At 35.1% G+C, this 20839-nt stretch overlaps 1 pseudogene; it reads left to right on the forward strand.

Moving 5' to 3' along the window:
* Nucleotides 1-4032: 4032 nt before the first annotated feature.
* The window catches only part of LOC149203662 (potassium channel AKT1-like), an 86977-nt pseudogene continuing 70170 nt past the window's right edge, over nucleotides 4033-20839 (forward strand).

Genomic DNA, 20839 nt, shown 5'->3' on the forward strand with positions numbered 1-20839 from the left:
ATATCCTGCTTATCTCTTTTCATATGCCCATGCTAAAACTAGTCTGCTATGCATGTCTTGGTACTGAAGAAATTTAACATAAACATGCAAAGCATAAAACATGAATTTAAAAGATCTAACATACTAACTCCTATAGAAAAGAAAAAACAAATTAATATAAGATTAGAGAGATTAGAATTATAGTGGTAAACCCGAGGGTGATGAAACATCCACTTTAAATAGGCTCTATAGTAAATTAATAGCACATTTCTTTGGTTTTGGAAACGAAGAAAACACAGTAATCAAGTAAAGTTCAATTCAGTAAGAAACTCGATATCATGTTATGTAAGTTTTGGACAATAAATTTATGTGTTTAAGAAAAAATGCAGCCTATAAGAGTTTCAGGTAGTGAGCTTGTAGGAAAGAAGTTTATCAAAGGATGGGTTAATCTGTTGAGGTTAGGGACTTTCCACAATAATCAACACTTGTTTTAACATATCTATGACATCGTACTGAGATTTTGCATTCCCAATCAACAATATGGTACCATTTGCCTTTGGGAATGCTTTCTTTTTGCAAGTGGGAAGTACTATGTTGAGTAACAATTGGGAAATGTAAGCAATAATTGATCACATTCATCTTCTATACTGTGAACTATTTGATTTGATGAAAAGTGTTGGCAAGCATTAAGGATTCTTAGGGCCATTAATATGTAGTGGGCCTCCTCCACAACTAGCCAAGACAGGCTTTGATTATCCAATGTGACATGAGAGCTATGGATATAGTTCCTTCAGTAAGTTCCATCACCACTTGAGTGAGGTTATCAACCTAGTATGGAAAGAGGGACATTACTTCTAGAAGGTACCAAGCATCAACCAAAGAACATATGTGAAGTACATAGAATACTGTGTGTGCCTGGAAACTCCTTTGGAGAGATATCATTTGGCAGTTTATAGGAAATTCCACTGACTGCTTTGTGGATATTTTGGATGCCACTGTTATAGCTTTATTTCTTTTTGACCAACAATCAGTCCTCATGACTATTGCTTGAATTCTGAAAATGGTTCTCAACAATGACCATATAAGTGCTAAGTATTCGATCATATCAAGTGATAGTTCATATTCCCACACTTTGAAGCTAATTAGATGTTTAAGCTAACCTCAATATGCCATGGCTTTACATGTATCCATGCGAAGGTAGCAAAGTCCATCATAACACAAACTGTTTTACTGTCTCTCCACTTGCGTCACTTCATTTTAGAATAATGGATTAGTTACATATCTACATCAAATTCTCTTCCCTCTAAATGTGTGGTTACATATGACATTGACCCTTGCATGTGTTTTTTTCAACCAGTGGAAAATTTTCATTGTTGAAGAGTATGTCGCTTGATTTTCCCCAAGTATAGTGTTACTACATGAATGTTGTGCCTAAAGACTGGTTATTCAACCCCAAATCTATAAACTTGTACAGTTTCAAGTTCTATAGTATTTTTTTCATGGTATCCTTGGCATCATGTACCTTTTTATTATTTTATTGTATGTGTGATCACTGACATTTCTCTAAGCTTTCCTCCAGAAAAATGAACAAGATAAATTTTGTATCTCAAATTGGAATTAACCATAGGCCCCTAATATTTCAGAAGCATAAGCTGTTTTTATCAACTATAGGCATGCCAAAACCACAAGGAGGAAGTGCTCAAATGGTTGTTGGCATATTAACAGGACTCCGTGAGTCTAGGCAACCTACAACTGAAACAGGTTGGTTTGGCTATGATCTGGTGTGACCTTGGTTCTGACTCGGGGAAAATAGTAAAAACTGGAGAGTCAACCCATGAAGTGGATTAACCCACCAATGAACCTGAGTCAAAGAAAGAATTTGCCTAGTCAGAGTATAAAATTTCATTTTTTATTTATTTATTTTTGTCATTTTAGTGCTTGTTTACCCTCGAGTTTTTTGGGAAGGGTTTCTGACCAGGGCATTGAACTTGAAGCACAACAGGTAAGGTTTTCACATTTGCACATGATAATTATGTCAATGCTGAAATTGTTGGGGCAGTGGTTGGGGCAGGAACAAGAGAACTATGAATTATGGTAATAGATATGATGGTCATTAGTGATTGTATTATGTATGCTGTGTGGTTACCTCTCATGTATAATGTATGAAAGATTAGTTTTATTAAAACCCATGTATGTTTCATTGTGTTGAGATTTTTCTTGGTTGATTCATGAGTCTTTATAGAATCCTGAGCCGAATCTGGTGAATATGGTTGTAACTTGTACCGTTTTCCATTACTACATAATGCTCATCTAATTTGGCCTTTGTCAGAAATCCGTCCAAAATCGAAGTGCAATCAATTGAGCTCACGGTGGAGATGAAAGGTAGTGTTCATTGATTCATCATAATTTCAGAAACATGCCATTGCTTCTTCCAAGATTCAAAATGTGGCCCTGTTTTACCAATATCCGACTTACCACTTCATCGTTTGAAACAAATCCTCATAAACATACTCATTTTGATTTTATTTTTGGACGAGGTTTGATTATGGCTTCAGAGATTTATTAACCGCATAGTTGAAGAGTTTTAAAGTTGCGTGTTCGTGCTGGTTGCTGCATTGCTCAAATACTGGTGATATGTGAGTTGGAGCGTTGGTATATGTTGGGTTATATGACCATGGTATGTGCTGGTGTATGATTTAATGTGCATCCGTTGGAATGAAGTCTCCTGTACTGTGCATTGAACTATTTGGATTGAGATTGGCTTCGTTTTGATGCACTGAGTACATTCGACTATACCCAAGATTGTGTGTTGAAGTTGGAAAGTGCGATGGAATGTTGAGCCATCCTAGCCTCTCTTGAAACTTGTGCATTGGTGTGTTGTTCAAAATCTGTGCGCTGGTCCTTTTATTAAGTGCTGGTTTCTCTTCTTAGAACCAATCCCCTATGCATTTGGTTGAACGATGATATTTTCTCTATGGTTAATTTCTGTTACGATGTATTGTTAAACGTCGTGTGGTATATGTGGTATGAATGCTGGTCATTTCTGTTGGGATCCGAGAGTGAAGTACTGACTGTGTATACTTTCCGGAGCTGCGTTGAATGTTCTCTCTGCATTGAGCACTTTGTTAGCATTGGTTGGAACCTGGAAGTCAGCTCGTTGGAATGGTGCATGCCATAATGACTTTTATATATGCTGGTGAATGGTTGAAGTGTTGATTCTAGTGCGTTGCTTAGTATGTACGCTAGTCGAAACTCTAGTGCGTTGGTAATTAAAGCTGCTTGCTGTCAATTAAAACTCTGTGTTCAAGACCGTTGCGTATGGCCATGCTCTATTCTAGTATGTGCATTGGTGGAATGAAGACTGAAGTTTATTTGTGATATGTGCATCCATGTGTGGTGCTCTCCATAAGGTGCATTTTTTGAATTGGTATATGCATTGGATGCGTTGGGCACATATATGTGCATTTTAAGACGATCATTCCATTTATCAAAGCCGATCATTGCTGCATTTTATTAAGGAGGTCATTTTTGTCATTACTTATATAATAAGTCATTGGCTCATGTTGGTTCAAATATGCCTCTGCGTCTGGGCAAAGGCTTCAATATATCTCCATAGATGAGAAGGTTCCAGACATTCCAACCAAACCCTTTAATTAAAATGAAGTTCCTTTTATTAAAATGATTTTAGTGTTTAATGAAATGTAAAGTTTTTACATTAGTGAATTGGGTGGATCTTGATTGTTGATCGGGTCTTAATTTCAAATGTCTTGGAAATTTCTTGCTTGCTAAATGGCTAGTTGATTTTTCAATCTTCAAAACCATGGAGTGTCTTGGAAATTTCTTGCTTGCTAAATGGCTAGTTGATTTTTCAATCTTCAAAACCATGGAGTAGATGATTAGTGTCGTTATTTCATGGAATATACTTGAAAACTACAATAAATAGAAATTTCACTCTTCATAAGCTGCTATCTCATCATCTTCCTTAGTGACACATGTATATTTTCAAATTTCATTCTTCATAAGCTGCTACCCCATCATCTTCCTTAGTGACACATGTATATTTTCACATGGTTCATATTTGATGTCTGTTCAACAATACCCTTTCAGGCAGCTAGTCTAATATTCAGAGGGAAACTTGGGTTAGGGTTAAGTGCTCTAATATGCTACACCTATGGCGTTTAAGGTAGGTCAGTGCTCTGTTCTCAAGACTAGAGAAGAATATCTGACTCAACTATTTCTGGACATACTGTTTTAAGCTTGTTTGTGTAAGTTAACACCAACAATTTCATTTTGCTTGAATTTAGTGGAAGGCAATCTTTAATTGCAAATAGTATTCACCAGCATAATGAATCTGAAACCATATTTTCTCAACTATGCAGGTAACACTTTTTGCAGTTCACTGTGTTGGATGCCTTTCATATCTTCTTGCTGCTAGATATCATGATCCGAGTAGGACATGGATTGGTGCTGCATTTCCACATTTTATGAAACAAAGCCTTTGGATTCGCTATATTACTACAATCTATTTTTCCATTACCACTCTGACCACTATTGGATATGGAGACCTGCATGCTGAAAATACTAGAGAAATGATATTTGATATCATCTACATGTTATTTAATCTGGGTTTGATTGCATACTTGATAGGAAACATGACAAATTTAATTGTACATGGCACAAGCCAGACCATGAAATTTGTAAGGAATATATTTTTAATAGATTTGTGTATAGAAAAGTTATACTTACATATTCTCTCTTTTCAATGCAAAAATGCTACGTCATATGAGGATTTGACTTTCATTTTGATTGCAGAGGGACACAATTCAGGCAACTTCAAGATTTTCTTTTAGGAATTAGCTGCCACTGCAATTGCAAGATCAAATGTTGGCACATATATGCTTGAAATTCAGGACAAGAGGGATTGCAGCAAGAAGAAACATTAAATGATCTTCCAAAGGCCATCCGCACAAGCATTGCAAACGTCTTGGTTTTTCCTATTGTTGATAAATCATATCTTTTCCAAGGAGTGTCACATGATTTTCTTTTCCACCTGGTAAGTACTGCCTAATTATGGTAAGGATACCCTATTTATTTTTGTCTTTGCTAGTGGGCTTCAGTACAACAACTTTGAGGAAAAAATAACCTAATAGTCACCCTGTGCTTGGAAGGTTTTAGAGATGAAGGCAAAGTATTTTCCCCCAAAGGAAGATGTCAATTTAATGGAATGAAGCACCCACAAATTTTTATGTGTTAGTGTCTGGTGTTGTGGTAGGTATCTTTCTAAACGTTACAGAGTCTAAAATTTCAGAACTTTTAGGTGGTTCACTTTATTTCTTTTGCCGAATGTGTGTCTTCAAATAGAGAACTACAACAAAGTGTTGTAAATGTTGATGTGGAGCTACAATAACATTTAAATTTTGTTTCATTTTGCAGGACATACTAGTAGACAAAGACAAGGGTAAAACAGAGTAGGCAAGCTAATTTTTTTTAAAGGAAAGTGATTATTCATGCTCTTAGTATCTTCTTGTTAGGAGAGTCATTACATAATAAGCATGAATATTAGAATGTTTGCATCTCATCTACAAATAAATTTGGAACAACCGTTTGTTTCACTTTATGTTTTAGTCACATTGGAAAATTTGAAGTACAAAAATGACATATCTCATTCCAAATGACTTGTTTGTTTTACCCCAGGCATTAGTAGCACATATATTGTTTTGAAATCACAAAACTAAGTCAGCTGGTTTCTTTATTGTAAACTCGTCTCCTATTGCATTCAACATTCTTGATAGTCCTAGATAGGAGATATTTTTGGAGAAATTGGAGACCAAAACCATACAAAGTTCGTACAAAGAGGCTTTCTCAACTTTTGCGACTAAACCACAATTCATTCATGAATATTGTACAATCTAATAATGCAGATGGAACGACCATCATGAACAACCTTCTTAAGGTTTGCAAGCAAGAATTACGATAAATATGCCAAGTGAAATTACCATAATAGGTTTTTCTAGGAATAGGATCAATTAAATGTATTATTGTAATGTCTTGGTTAGTATTGCAGGAAAACTTAACTTTGTGTTTATATGACTCTAGAAATTGAAGGAACTGAAGGACCCAACTTTTGGACAACTTTCAAAAGAGATAGATCAGTTGCTAGCAAAAGGAAGAATGGATGTACCTGTTAGTCTCTGTTCTGTTGCTTCAATAGGGGATGCCCTTCTAATGGAGCAATTATTGAAAAGAGGGATGGATCCTAATGAATCAGACAACAATGGCTGCACACCCTTGGTAAATTTCAAAACTAAAATTCATTTTTATCAGTAGAGTTTCATGGTCTTCACAACACTTTCTTTACATTTTTGTGGTTCCTAACTTAAGTACATATTTTCATTTGAAAGAATACATTGCTATGAGTGGGATAACCGATTAAAAATTTCTATTTTGTTTTGTTTTGTTATAAGCACATTGCTATAGCAAATGGATTTAAAGATTGTGTCAACCTTCTTTTAGAATATGGAGTAGATGTCAACAGCAAGGTTATATTCTCCCCTCCCTCGTGCACTCGTTAGTTTTTTCCTAATCAAGGAGTGTATTTCTTAATATAAGCATTTTGATCTAAACCTTTCTCTAAAGTTCAGTGAGATCAACATCATTTTTAAATTTTAAACTGTTGCCACATTTAATAAAATGAAGAATTTGACCAAATTATATTTAACATTTCATAAACTTAACAGATGAATATGGAAGTGCTCCTCTGTGGGAAGAAATACTAGGCCAACATAAACCACTTGCCACATTACTTTGTGACAATGGTGCAAATCTTCAGTCCGATATTGTTGGCAGTTTCCTCTGCATTGCTGCACAAAATAAGGATTTGGATATGTTGAACGATTTACTAAGTTATGGAGAAGATATAAATGCAACAAATGGAGATGGGAACACAACCCTCCATGTTGCCATCTAGACCATGGAGAAGACATGAATAAAACAGATTGTAGTGGTTGGACACCAAAAGCTTTGGTAGAGCATCAAGGGCATGAAGAAATATGGGAATTATTTCAAGAAAAATCTCAGTCAACATATTCACACTTATGTTTATCTATCAAAGATTCATCTGTCCCATCGAACCTAGATGAGAAAAATCATGCGGAGATCACGAACCCTTCAAGATATGCAGAGGAAAATGGCATTCATCATTTTATAAATACAATTTCCACTCCACCTAATGGATTGCAGAGGAAAATAGTTACTAATTTTGACAATTCTCTTTTCGGTATAGTCACAATGCCTTCCAACACCAATCCTAGTGTTGGTGGCATGAGTCATGCAATTAAGTGTTCCTGCTGGACAAGCCCTTCTCTTCCTAAAAGAGTGACGATCCATAGGCATCACCCAATTTACATCAAAGAAAATAAGCAACCGGGGAAAGTGATACTCTTTCCAAATGCAATTCAGGAGCTACTGAAAATTGGTGGTAAGTATTTATTTTATATATGAACTCATGATTTCATGAGTTAAGATTTCCTATAATATTCGAAATTAGAGCACTACAAAAGAACTTAAAATTAGCCATTCACAAAATTGTTGTTCTCACAGGTGAAAAATTTGGTTATTTGCTTGTGAAAGTTGAGTGAAGATTCTGCAGAAATAGATGATATCAATGTCATTAGAGAACGGTTCATTGATTCCTTGTTGATAATGAAGCGATTGAAGAGATATATAAGAAGAATGATCAATGATAGTTGTAGAAATTTTGTCAGAATGCCTTAATGATAGTTGTAGAAATTATGTTAGAATTCCTTCATGATAGTTGTAGAAATTTTAGGCATTCTATTTTATAGTTATTTGGCTAGATTTTTTAGGCCTTTCACAAACATAATGAAATATTTCCATAATTACAATGTTTTCAACAAATGATTAATATACTCATTAGAAAACTTGACTGTAAGGAGAAGCATATAGGAAAATATTGCAAGGCAGAGACATGGTGGTGGGTTTATTGTTTGTTGTTAATGTTGATCTATCAAAACTTATAATACTTGTTTTTGGATTTCATACAGGTGGGATGTTTTGGGTACCAAGAGAGGAATTCAATATGGCTTCTTCCCTATTCCCAAACAAGGAATTCCAGCCAAAGTTAGGCACAAGATTGAAAATTCTCCAGTAGATGATCCTCCTCATCACATACTTCTTAGTAGTTCCAATGATATTGATAGTGGTATGAGGAGACACGGATATGAAAGATTTATGCACTACTACACAAGGGGTTGTTTAATAAAATTAATTAAGATGAAATTAATATTTCATCTGAAGCATATAATTAAATTAATTTGGATCTAAGATCATGTATGAGACTTTTCACTGTTTTCATTTTTATATTAAAATCAATTGATAGGTATGAAAAATCGAGGTTTTCATGTATATATGGTAAGGAGGAGCATAGGTTGGGCTAAAGGAGATATTCAGTTTGCGAAATGAGCTTTTCATATAGACATGAGTGTTCAAATTAGTTAAAAGAACTATTCATTTTGCTTCAATCAATCAAACCAAGTGGTAATGGTGTCAATGAAGTGATTTGAAGCCTTTTTGGGACCCTTTTTTGTATTTATTTATTGACAAAATCTAATGCAGAAAGCAATATGAAAGTTAATTGTTGTGGCAATATATTAACAACTTGTGTGAATTCTAGTTACTTTTCTTTTTAGGACTAGATTAAATTGTTTGTAGATTATTGTGTATTATTAGCTTGTTGTGTGGGTCATGCTACAAGGGTGTGAAATTTAGCTAACTTGTTTGAGTTATTTTTTATTAAGTTAAAAATAGGTGCTACATGATTATAGATTTATAAAGATTGTGCCATTATGTGTTGAGCATTTTTTTTAAAAATCAATGCCTACATATGCAATTTCAAGGACTACTATAACTCCTCACATAATTTTTTAAAGGGTACTAGCTTAATGGAAAAGCACCTGCCTTATAAGTAGGAGGTTGGTGGTTCGATCCCACTGTGCCCTAACATGAATTAATTAATGATATTGTATTTTATTTTTAAATTAGATATTTTTCATATTGATTTATTTCAATGGTGAGATATTTTTCTAGATTCATTGTTTTATATTGTCTCTAAAGAGACAAAAGTGATATTGTATTTCTTTTAAATATATTCTTTTATTGTCTCTAGAGAGACAATATTAGGATTAAAGATGTATTGTCTCTATAAAGACAATATGTCTATAATCCCAACTATAGTCTTTGGAGAGACAAAAATGAAATTGTCTCCTAAGAGACAATATTAGGATTAAAGATGTATTGTATCTATAAAGACAATATGTCTTTAATCCCAACCATAGTCTTTGGAGAGACAAAAATGAAATTGTCTCCTAAGAGACAATAATGTTTGTGTAATATATTGCCTTTACAGAGACAATTTTTTAAGACAATTAATTTGAGACACCTACTTAAAAACAATATTTAACACAATACACAAGTTTCTTTTTTCCTCAAGTTGAGACAAGTTACCCAAAAATTGTCTCAAATATTGTCTTAAACACCCCTCATGTGTAGTAGTGTAGTAAGACTAATGGTGACTTGGGATAAAAGTGTCCCTTTTGACGCGTGCGCCTCGATGCTATCTATAAGTGACAAAATTCATTTTCCAAACTTTACGACATCATGCAACTTCAATGTGAATGTTCGTAGCCTTCCAACCTAGACCACAATTAGAGTGCTAGTGGGTGGGGTTAGGTATATTGGTACTCACCCATACATGAAAAATTCAATCTACTCCATATAATCTAATTACTCATATGTGAGTCATTTAGAAAGAACAAAATATGCACTTGCAACCATCAATTTATCATACATATATATCTCATAACACAATTGATAACATTTTATTTTTCAGCATTAATCGTGCTTAATAACCAAACAAGGATTATTGTCCCCTCATGTGCCATTTTGGTCTCCCACCACAAATAAACCATTATCAGTAACATCTAATCATAAAGATAAATCATCACAATATATGTATGATAAGTAACATCAAAATCATCAATATCAAGTACTATCATAATTATCAACATTGCTATGATTTGAAATCAAAGTAATCACATCATGAGTCATGTAACACATCCATATTAAAGTCATAAAAAAATACCATATTACCATAGTAAAAACTTCGATATTTCTTGACATTACAAAGGACTAAGAATATCATTATAAAAACTAAATATAAATCATTATTAACGTTTTGCAATGCAATGATAGTTTAAACCTTAGAAATTACTATGCATTGGTTTCATAATCCAAGGCTGGATTATTTACATGTGCATTCATTAATTTATGATTTGCAATCATTCCATATTTATTGAATTTGGTACTGGTTGTATTGGTGTTTAATACAAATCGAATTCAGCCCTTATGAACCCGCCAACTGTTATGCCAATTTAATAGGCCTGACTATCCTTGGCCTAGGTGGCTTATCGTCATTCATAGAGTTGTCCACTTGCTTCACTTTTCTTGGGATATGTCTTCCTCATCGACGGCCTTGGTTAATTCGCTTGATCATACAACACTCAAGGGTTTTGACCTTCTCTTCCCGGTGGTTTTGTTCATGTTCAGCAATGTGTTACTCCAGAACCTCGTTGAACTTCGGCTCTACTCCGGTCCTGTGACTTGGGTCCTAGTCCATCTATTTTCTTTGTCTGATGTAGCGGTTTTTTTATCTCCCAACTCCACTACCCAGCTTCTAAGCTGTGTTTGGGCTTGTCTGTCAACTACTTTAGTCTCTCTAGAGTCCTGGAGTTTAACCACTTTGTCAAGGTTTTCGTGTTGCTACTCAATGGTAAGTTTTCAATTTTTTTCACACCTTACAATTCCTTGTTATAATTCTTTATCAAGGATTTTTGTCTAATAACTGGTTATCTTTTGTCCTTGCAGAAGTTCTTTCAGGTGCTGCAGTGTTTAGATGATACCGAGGATGAAACCCTCTTACCAGCTTTGTCTTTCAAGAGAAAGAATCCCACCATGCACCGGGTATTTAACTCCTATTTCCCATTCTTGGCAAGATTCTGTGGCCAGAGGGTTGGGATTTTCTTAGAGTTCTGTTGTTATATTTATGAGGGTTTTTCTTGGCTTATGTAAGCCTTGATCCTACTATTTATTTGTTTCTTAACTATATAATTTTTAATAGTTTTGGCCATATGTTGTATCTTTGGCTTTATTACTCAGAATTCCATATCGCTTGGTTAATTGAAACTATAAGAATGTATGGTTCAAGTTTTTGGTTTCAATCTCTTCTCCTCTGTTGAGACTCTATTCATGATAGCTTCATTAATATATTTCTACAGGATTTCTGTAGTGTTTGGAATTATTGCAATAAGTCTTATATTTGGAATGTCGAGTTCTTTCTTTTGAAAAGTCTTTATTTTAAAACGATGACAGAAATGAATGCTATATAGTTTAGATATTGGCAGAATGCCTCATAGCATTTTATGCCGAGTTTAGTAATAGTTTAGAATTTCTCATAGTCATGTTTGCAATTTCTTGTTCTGTATAGAGTTTGAATTCTGATATTTAAATCTTTTTAAGAGTAATTTAGTTCGCATGGAACCCTCTAGGGGTGTCAGACAATTTGTAAAGTCTGTGTTATTATATCTTTCTTTCCATCTAATACTTATAACCAAAGAATGTTGGAATGTGTAGACAACTAGGGTTTGTAACTGATATACCTATATTAATGTGAATAGCTATTCTAAGGATTTTGATGTTTATTTGGTTTCATACATACAACTGTTTCACTAAACTTTGTAGGGGTTCTTTCTATTTAAAGTAGAACTTTACTTATTTTTAGCCATTTGTTTTACTAGAGTCTCATAAACTTAATTTCCTATGGAATGAAACCTTTTGTAATTCCTTTTAGTTGAATTTATCAATTTATATAACTCTGTATGCATTTAAACTGTATTCACTGCCAAACCTTTCCATTGCCCACTGTCCTTTTCTAGATTTATATTCGGTGTTTCTCTTATTATTTACTGTAATTCTCATTTTGAATAATGAAGGTGGTTTCTTGTTTTGTGTTCATGTAGTTTTAGAAAAACTTTGAAAAAGAAATCTATCCTTCAACTAGAAGATGCCCTACTGATATATTACTAGAATCAAACATACTAGGTAATTAAATAAACAAATAGCTCTAATTCATTTAATAACTAAGAATAAGGCCTATCTACATAATTCCAATCTTTCTATTTTCGCTGCTTCCAAATTTGGTCTATACATAGACCTGCACTTCGTTTTCCTCCCGTGCTATTAGTAAATCTACCCCCGTGCTATCCTTGAAGCAGGGAATTCTTTTTCTCCTTCTAGAGTAAGTGTGTATCCAACTATTTGGTCTTAACCAAACATAGCTATCACAAATTGTTTGAATTCTCAGCACAATTTCCTCCTACTGATCTCAGATACCCCAATCCTCTTGATCATTTCCCTTTTTAAAATACTTTCCAAGATTTAGTTTTGTTTTTCTTGGAACAGGTAACTACCTCTTTTAACTAATTAATCAAAGGAAAACAACATTTACTAATAACTACAAAATTCCTTTCCATAAGTTAATTTAAGAACAGTTTATAATTTTAAAGAAAAAGTAATAGTTTGTTTGGTTGCAGTAAAAGCAAATATTTACAGTAATGGGGGATGTTACATCTCTCCCCCTAAAATGGAACATCATCCCAATGTTATCCCTCTGCAAATAAACTCGAAAAGCTTTCTTTCATAACCTGCTCATCTTCCCAGGTGGCCTCTTCCTACCCATAGTGCTACCACTGCACTTTAACCTTAGTGATAAATCGTTTCTGTAGCGTTACTTCTCTCCGATAGACTAGTATAACCAGAGGTTAGACCAAAAACTCACCTTCTAGTTCGTCTTGAACATAGAAAAAAAATGTGTTAAGTCCTTATCTAGTTTATTTAATACATCCTTAAAGAGAAACCATATATATATACATATATATACATATATATATATATATATATATATATATATATATATATATATATATATATATATATATATATATATATATATATATATATATATATATAGATATATACACACACACACATTACCTGAATGTATTTCCATTTGATTATATGATTAGAGTCATAAACATATTCCTTAACTAGAGAAACATTGAAGACGTTATGTACATGAGTGTGACTGGGTAAGGCAAGTTGATAAGCCACTGGTCCGATTTGAGCCAGGATTTGAAAGGGTTTGCAAAATTGGGGTGCTAATTTAGCACACCCGGTCCATTGCAAGGTGCTTTTTTTGGCTCACACTCAAATGTAGACATGATCCCCTACCTAGAATTCCCTAAAGCTCCTCTTCTGATCACCAAATTTCTTTTGTCATTCTTGAGCAGCTTTTAAATTGATTCTTACCTTTTTCACCATTTCCTCCATCTCTTCTAACATATCTTATCCTAGAAACAACTTATCCTCTGTTCCACTCCAACTCAAGGGTGTCCTGCACTTGCGCCCATATAATACCTCAAAGGGACTCATTTATAAGTATGCATGATACCTGTTGTTATAGGCAAACTCCACAAGGTGTAGATAATATTCCCATTTAGTGGGTTGCTGCATTACATAAACATGCAACATGTCTTCAATAACTTTATTCACTCTCTCAGTCTGCCCATCCATTTGCAGATGATATGATGTACTGAAGTGCATTTGTGTGCCCAATCCATCAAAGAGGGCTTTCCAAAAGGCTGATGTAAATTTTACATCTCGGTCAGAAATGATCATCTTAGGGATTCCGTGCAGTTTAAAAATGTTCTGCATAAAAATATTAGCAATTTGGACAGCTCTATAAGTTGACTAGACAGGTATAAAATGAGCATATTTTCTCAATTTGTCTACCACCACCATGATGGAGTCATTTTTATTTCTTGATTTAGGAAGCCCGGTAATGAGGTCAATAGATATTGTTTCCCATTTTCATTTTGGGATGGGCAGAGGGTGAAGTAACCCTGCTGGATGTTGGTGCTCAACTTTCAGTTGTTGGCACTCCAGGCATTTGGCTAAGTTCTCTGCCACCTCCTTCTTCATACTAGTCTAGAAAAATTCCTTCCGCAGGGCAAAAATTATTTTCTGGTATCCAGGATGGCATACATAAGGAATCTTATGGTATTCATCTAAAATTAAATTTTTAAGATGTTGTTGGTTAGGCACATATATCCTCTTCCTATAAATCACCAAATTTTCTGCATTTATTTCATTACCCAACTATTGTTCATGGCTGTTAAGAATTTTCGCTTGCTGCCATAACTGCTTATATGTTGAATTTTGCATGGCTGATTCTTGAATCTGCCCAACAAAGGTAGTTCATGATTCACTAAAAGAAATTTCATATAAACAGTTTACCTTCCGACTTAAAGCATCTACCACTTGATTTTCTTCTCCTTTTAAATGTTTGATTTCGAAATTAAATTCACTCAGGAAATCTGCCAAACGAGCTTGCCTAGCATTTAAAGTTGGATATTTGAAATAATTAGTCAGACTATGGTCATTAGTCATCAACATAAATTTCTTACCTAATAGGAAATTCCGCCACATTCTTATGGCATGAATGACTGCTGTCAGCTCCAAATCATATGTTGAATACTTTTGTTCATATTCTTTAAGTTTTCTAGATTCATAGGACACCACTCTACATTCTTGCATTAATACACCGCCCACACCTTCCTTACTAGGATCTGTACAAACCACATATTCTTTGTTGGGATCATCAATACTCAGAATATGTGTTGTGGTAATAAGGTGTTTGAGTTGATGAAATCTCCTTTAACAATCTGGGTTCCATCTGAAAGCCTTTCCTTTCTTTTTTAAAGAGGTAATACGATATGCCACTCTAGAGAAACCCTCCACAAATCTGTGATAGTAACTAGCTAAGCCCATAAATGATCTTATATTGGCTATGTCCTTTGGTACCAACCATTCCATAATGGTTCTTATCTTTTCCAGATATACCACAATTCCATCCTTGGTGATCACATGTCCCATGTATTGGACTTTCTCCTTAAAGAAATCACATTTACTATACTTATCATACAGTTGATTTTCTCTTAGGACTTGCAGAACAATATAAAGATTCTCCTTATGTTCCAACATGTTCCAAGAGTAGATTAGTATGTCATCAATGAAGATTAATACAAACTTATCTAAGAACTGATGGAATATGTTGTTCATGAGACACATGAAGGTATTTGGGGCATTATTTAGCCCAAAAGGTAAAACCATGAACTCATAATCTCCATAACGCATCCCAAATGCATTTTTTGCAATATCTTACTACTTTATCCTGATTTGAAGATACCCTGAATGGTGGCAATCCCAAGGAGGGACACGTAGCAATGACCATTTAACTCTTATTGTTTTTCAAATTAAATAGTGGCAGGGCTTTGGTGTGAGGTTTTAATGTGATTTTTGTTTTCAGCCTGCCCTTCAGACTAGCCTTGGGTTTGCAAACACGGTCTATCACACCTGCTGACGGTAATTGGAATTCATTCTTGCATTTTCCGTGGCCTGGTTCGGCTCTATGGGTGTGATGTGCCTTCGCTTGGTTCTTGTGATGGTTAGTAAGCGTTGTCCCTTGCTTGTCCTGTATGGTGGTTTATTAGCGTTGGTTCTTCGCTTGCTCCTTGTGGTGGTTTACTTCGCTGGTTCTTGGGGCTTTTTAGGTCGATTTTCCACCTGCAAGTTGTTTCATCTCTGTCACCTGGCTCATGCTTGGTCTCTGCTCTATTTGTGATGATTATTTTCTTGATGTTGGGTTTGGTGATGATTTGGCTCTATGCAACCACAGGTTCTTTCCTTGCTACTACACTAGACGGATCAACGAACTCGATTTCAGGTAATTTTCTTGTTCCAATTTCATTTCCGCATTTCCTTTTTATGTCTCTAACCCTCTCGCTCCTTGGTGAGCAGGCATCAGGCTCCCGTGGTTAATTAAACCCATGGTTCCTATCCATGAGCTCTTTAACAAAGCTTTGAATCTGGCCAGCATCTAACCAAGGACTATATTCAATAGGATGTCCCTTCCACTTAACTAGGTATCGCAAATATTCTTTCCTTCGAGTCCATTTGGCCAACGAGATGTCTAGTATCTATTCAATCTCTAAAGGCTTTGCTAGGGGCATCTGTTTAATCGATGAGTCGTTCTCATTCTGGGTGTCCCATGTTCATCTTTCTAAACTGTCTTCTTCATTTTCTACAATGTATGGGTATAGATCTGCCACATTAAAAATGGGTGAGATACTCTACCTGGGGGTAACCAATACATAAGCGTTCGCAGAAATTTTTTGAAGAATCTTGCAAGGCCCAATTTTCTTCCATGTTAACATGTCATATTAACCTTTAGGAAACCTCTCCTTGTGTAGGTGTGCTAATACCAGGTCCCATACGTTGAATTGTACCTCCCACCTTTTCAAATCTGATTTTCGTTTGTACCTTTGGCTTCTTCCTTGTAATTTTAATTTCACTTGTTCATGAAGATCGTTGATTGCCTTTGTGAAATCTTCACCATCAGCACTCCTGCGATCTAACTGACCCAAATCCTGCAACTCATGTAGTCCTGTTGTGGCCAACAACAACCCCCCTTCTTATTTAGTGTTATTACTAATACTAAATAAGTGGGGACCCTTAGTCAAAAAATTTAAAAATCAATTAGTGCTTGAATTTCCTTTTTCAATAAAACTTACCATCATAAACTTAGGAGAATACCATTGAAAAATCTAAAAATCTTAAGTTTCATGATGAGGTACGATAAAATCACTCCTTAAGAAATGTCGCATCCCAAAAAGGATAATGGATACCTCCTTACAAACACAATTCTAAGGTTACGAGATCGCGATGCGAAACTTCATCGCATCACATGCATCAAATATCACTTACGCTGAAAAACATCAAACTGCCAATATGCGATGGCGCATATCGCAAATCGCATTTCGCGAAAACACATTAACGAATGATTGTCATATGCTATGCTCCAGCGATATTGTGATATTGCGATATTGCAATATTGCGATGTTGAGATACTGTGATAAAGCAATAGAGCGATATTGCGATGTTTTGATCTACGATATTGCGAAGCAAATCGCAAAATCGCTTCATCGCAAATCTTTTGGGCTTGTTGTTCAAAAAGTATTTTCCATAAACCGAGACTTGGTTATGCGCTTTAATGCTAATTAATCAGTTAGTATCCAATCATTAATGAAATAGGGTTTCGTGCTTATCAAAGAGCCATTTCACGTAAGGTGGTATATTTTATATGTCTTCGGAATTTAAAGCTTTTCTGTCACCTTTTCCTTATCATGATTCTCACATTATTTGTAAACTACAGGAACAAAGAACAAAGAATTATACAAAGCAGTATTCAAGATACTATGGGAAAGAAAGGCAAAGGTCCGAGTTTTGAAGATCAAGAAATGGCGCCCTTGTATACAGACACTACCTGTAACAGAGACGCTAGTATTACTACTTGGGAAGGCATGTATAGTCTACTTGAGGAAGAGAATCCCAAAATAATTAAGTTACAGCTACTGCAGGCTCACACAGGTCTTCTGATGCATCTATTACAGAGCTATCTTGCTCATTCTTACACCGAATAGCAGTGAGGCCCAAGAATCTTCCATACACGGACATGGTTAAATGGGTACTGGATAGTGCTGACATAAAAAACAAACAATTTAAGACTTAGTGTCAACAACTTATGGAATCGTTATTTTCACAAAATTTAAGCTTTATATCTGCTAACAAAAATTGTGCAAGAGGCAAAAAATTGCACCAGGGAAGCCTGGATCAAGAAACGAAGGAAGTTTCTGATGCACGATTATCTAATCGTGAATTACTGAGCAAAACCTCTTAAAAGGGAAAGCCTCTAATTGCTCAGTCACCTGTAAGCCCAGAAATTTGTAAGAAAGTAACGCTAGAGGTAAAAATGTAAAACTTGAATCCTAAAACCAGTGGTATTTGTCAGAAATACCTTCAAAATGGTATGTATATATGCACAACAACTGCAGACAAGCTGGAGACAGAAAGCTCAAGAAAAGGCAGGATCGATCAAAAGATTAACTAAGTTGAATTGGGATTCTTACTGGGCACATTTGGTAAAACCACACAACCAGTACATGACTCTCAAATGTATCATCAATTCTGCCGAGAAGATGGCACCAGCTCTTGCCGATGTCATTTTCGCAGGATAGTTAAAGTCGGAAGTCGGCCAACCGATTCTTCTCAAACAAATGCTGAATGCTTGCGATTTCAAGGAACAGATACAGAAATAGCTAGTTGTTAGTTTTGATTTTAGATTCAATGTTAGTATTAATTTTGCTTTATTTGTGCCTGAAATGAGGACGGTCATTTAAACCGTATCCTACATTTTTGTAATAAGTTATTTTTAGATTTAGTTAGTAGTATTTAAACCCTTCTCATGCATTTAGAGAAGGGTGCTGAAATTTGTCAAACACTTGTCCTCAGAACATGCACTTTTGCACCCTCCGAGGAGGTTTTGATGAATGAATGGAACATTATTTATTGATATCTGCGTTTAATATCTACTACTGATGTTGCACTTATGTACTCTTAGTGGATGTTGGATTAAGAAGAGATAAATCATTATCACCTGAAGCTCATGAGTAGAACTAGTTATAAATGGTACTTCTATCTCTTAACTCTTTCTGCCTTGTGTTAAAGTGATATTTATGTTCAGTTGTTTATATGTTGATGCATGGATGATTGAGTTATCATTTGGCACTTTTGTACGGTGATAGCTATTTATTTATGCTTAATGTATGAGTAGCGTATTATGCGATATGTTTTTCACAACCGTTTCATCTAACTTTTTATACGAAGTGGTTTATCTCTATTGTATTCTTTTCTTATAACAGTTGAATGATATTTATTACCAATTGTTATTTGACATTATTTTAGATCACATAACGGAAAGATTACACCCCGGGTTAGTGTAGAATTAGATATTTATGTTTATTAGAATATAGTTGCATGTTATTAGATTAGAGTTAAAGTAAAAGCATTTCACTTAGGAACCTTTAGAAAGGAAATATCAAATCTCAACACACACACATATAAATTGGGAAACTGGTCCCATAACCCCAGTCGGACCCACTATACCAAATGGAAAAGGAGCTACTAACCAAGGTCCAGACCAGGTGGGTATCCCCCTTATTGTAGACCCGATTTTTGGGGCTTCAACAAGTCCACATGGGTGCATTCCATATAGGATCTGGAAAGGACTACTGCTCGTGCTTCTGTTGGGTGAATCATTATAAGCAAATTCCATTTGTGCAAGCACACAATCCCATTGTCGAGAATTTTCTGCAACCATACTCTTTAATAGATTTCATAGACTTCGGTTTGGCTGTCAGTTTGCAGATGATAAGCTGAGCTGAACTTCAGTTTGGTGTCTATTTTTTTCCATAAGGTCTGCCAAAAATGACCTATACTAAACGTCTCAGTCCGAAATAATAGACTTCGGCAAGCCATGTAATCTGACTATCTCTGTGAAGAACAAATGTGCTACATGTGTGGCATCACTGGTTTTCTTGCACAGAATGAAATGTGCCATTTTGGTGAAACGATCCACCACCACCATGATGGAATCGAATCCTCGTTGTTCTTCGGCAGACCTAAGACAAAGTCTAAACTGATTGAGTCCCATGATCTATTCAGAATAGGTAAGGGCATATACAACCCTGTGTTCTGGTTGTGTCCTTTTACAAGCTAACACACTTTGCATCTAGTCACAAACCTCTATACATCTCTACGCATCTTTGGCCAATAGTAAAAGTGGATCAACTAAACCAAGGCCTTGTCTCTACCAAAATGCCCAGCTAAACCTCCATTATGCTTTTCTTCAGTTAAGTTCTCTTTCATAGAACATTTCGAAAGACAAAACTGCCCTCCTTTGAACAACAACCCTTCCTGCATATCATAGTCTAGCCATGAATTGTTATCTCTCAACAATGGATTCTGAAAAGCTTCATAGGATTCCTTAAAATCTACATTTGTTTCATACAAGTCCTTAAGATGTTCAAATCCTAATACTTGTATCGAACTTTCCTGTAGGATCAAATTCCTCCTGCTTAATGCATCTGCCACTTTGTTAGCTTGACTGTTGATGTGTTTCAACACAAATGTAAAACTCTGCAAGTACTCCACCCACTTCGCATGTTTATGGTTCAGCTTATGCTACTACATAATATACTGTAATGAAGAATTGTCTAAAAATAAGACAAATTCACTAGCCAATAGATAATGTCTCCAATGCTTTAGCGCTTGAACCACTGCATAAAATTATTTGTCATAAGACGTGTACTTCTACCTACTTTCATTTAGTTTCTCATTGAAATAGGCTATTGGCTTGTCTTCTTAGCTGAGTACTGCACCAATGGATATTCCACTGGCATCACAGAGAACTTAAAATGTCTTTAAAGTATGGTAATCTCAAAATTGGTTTTTTAGTAATCTTTCTTTTGACCGTTGAAAACTCTCTTCTTTTGATTGTGTCCAATAAAAAGGTTTATTTTCTTCTTAATGGTGTCCACCATGGTGTACAAATCCCTAAAATTTGTAATAAACTTCTGATAAAAACTCACCAATCCATGAAAACTCCATACCTCAAACAAACTTTGGGAGACGGCCAGCTAACTATGGCTGCAACCTTTTCAGATCCATTTTTAGTTCATTTCTTGGAAATCACAATCTCCAAATACAATAATTCTTTCTGAAAAAAGCATTTCTTTCAAATTTATCAATAATCTATTTTGCTACAATTTTT

This window comes from Pinus tabuliformis, chromosome 2_1 (assembly GCF_031772625.1).
Source record: "Pinus tabuliformis cultivar Carrire ecotype Pingquan chromosome 2_1, CPIR1, whole genome shotgun sequence".
NCBI classification, from domain to species: Eukaryota; Viridiplantae; Streptophyta; class Pinopsida; order Pinales; family Pinaceae; genus Pinus; species Pinus tabuliformis.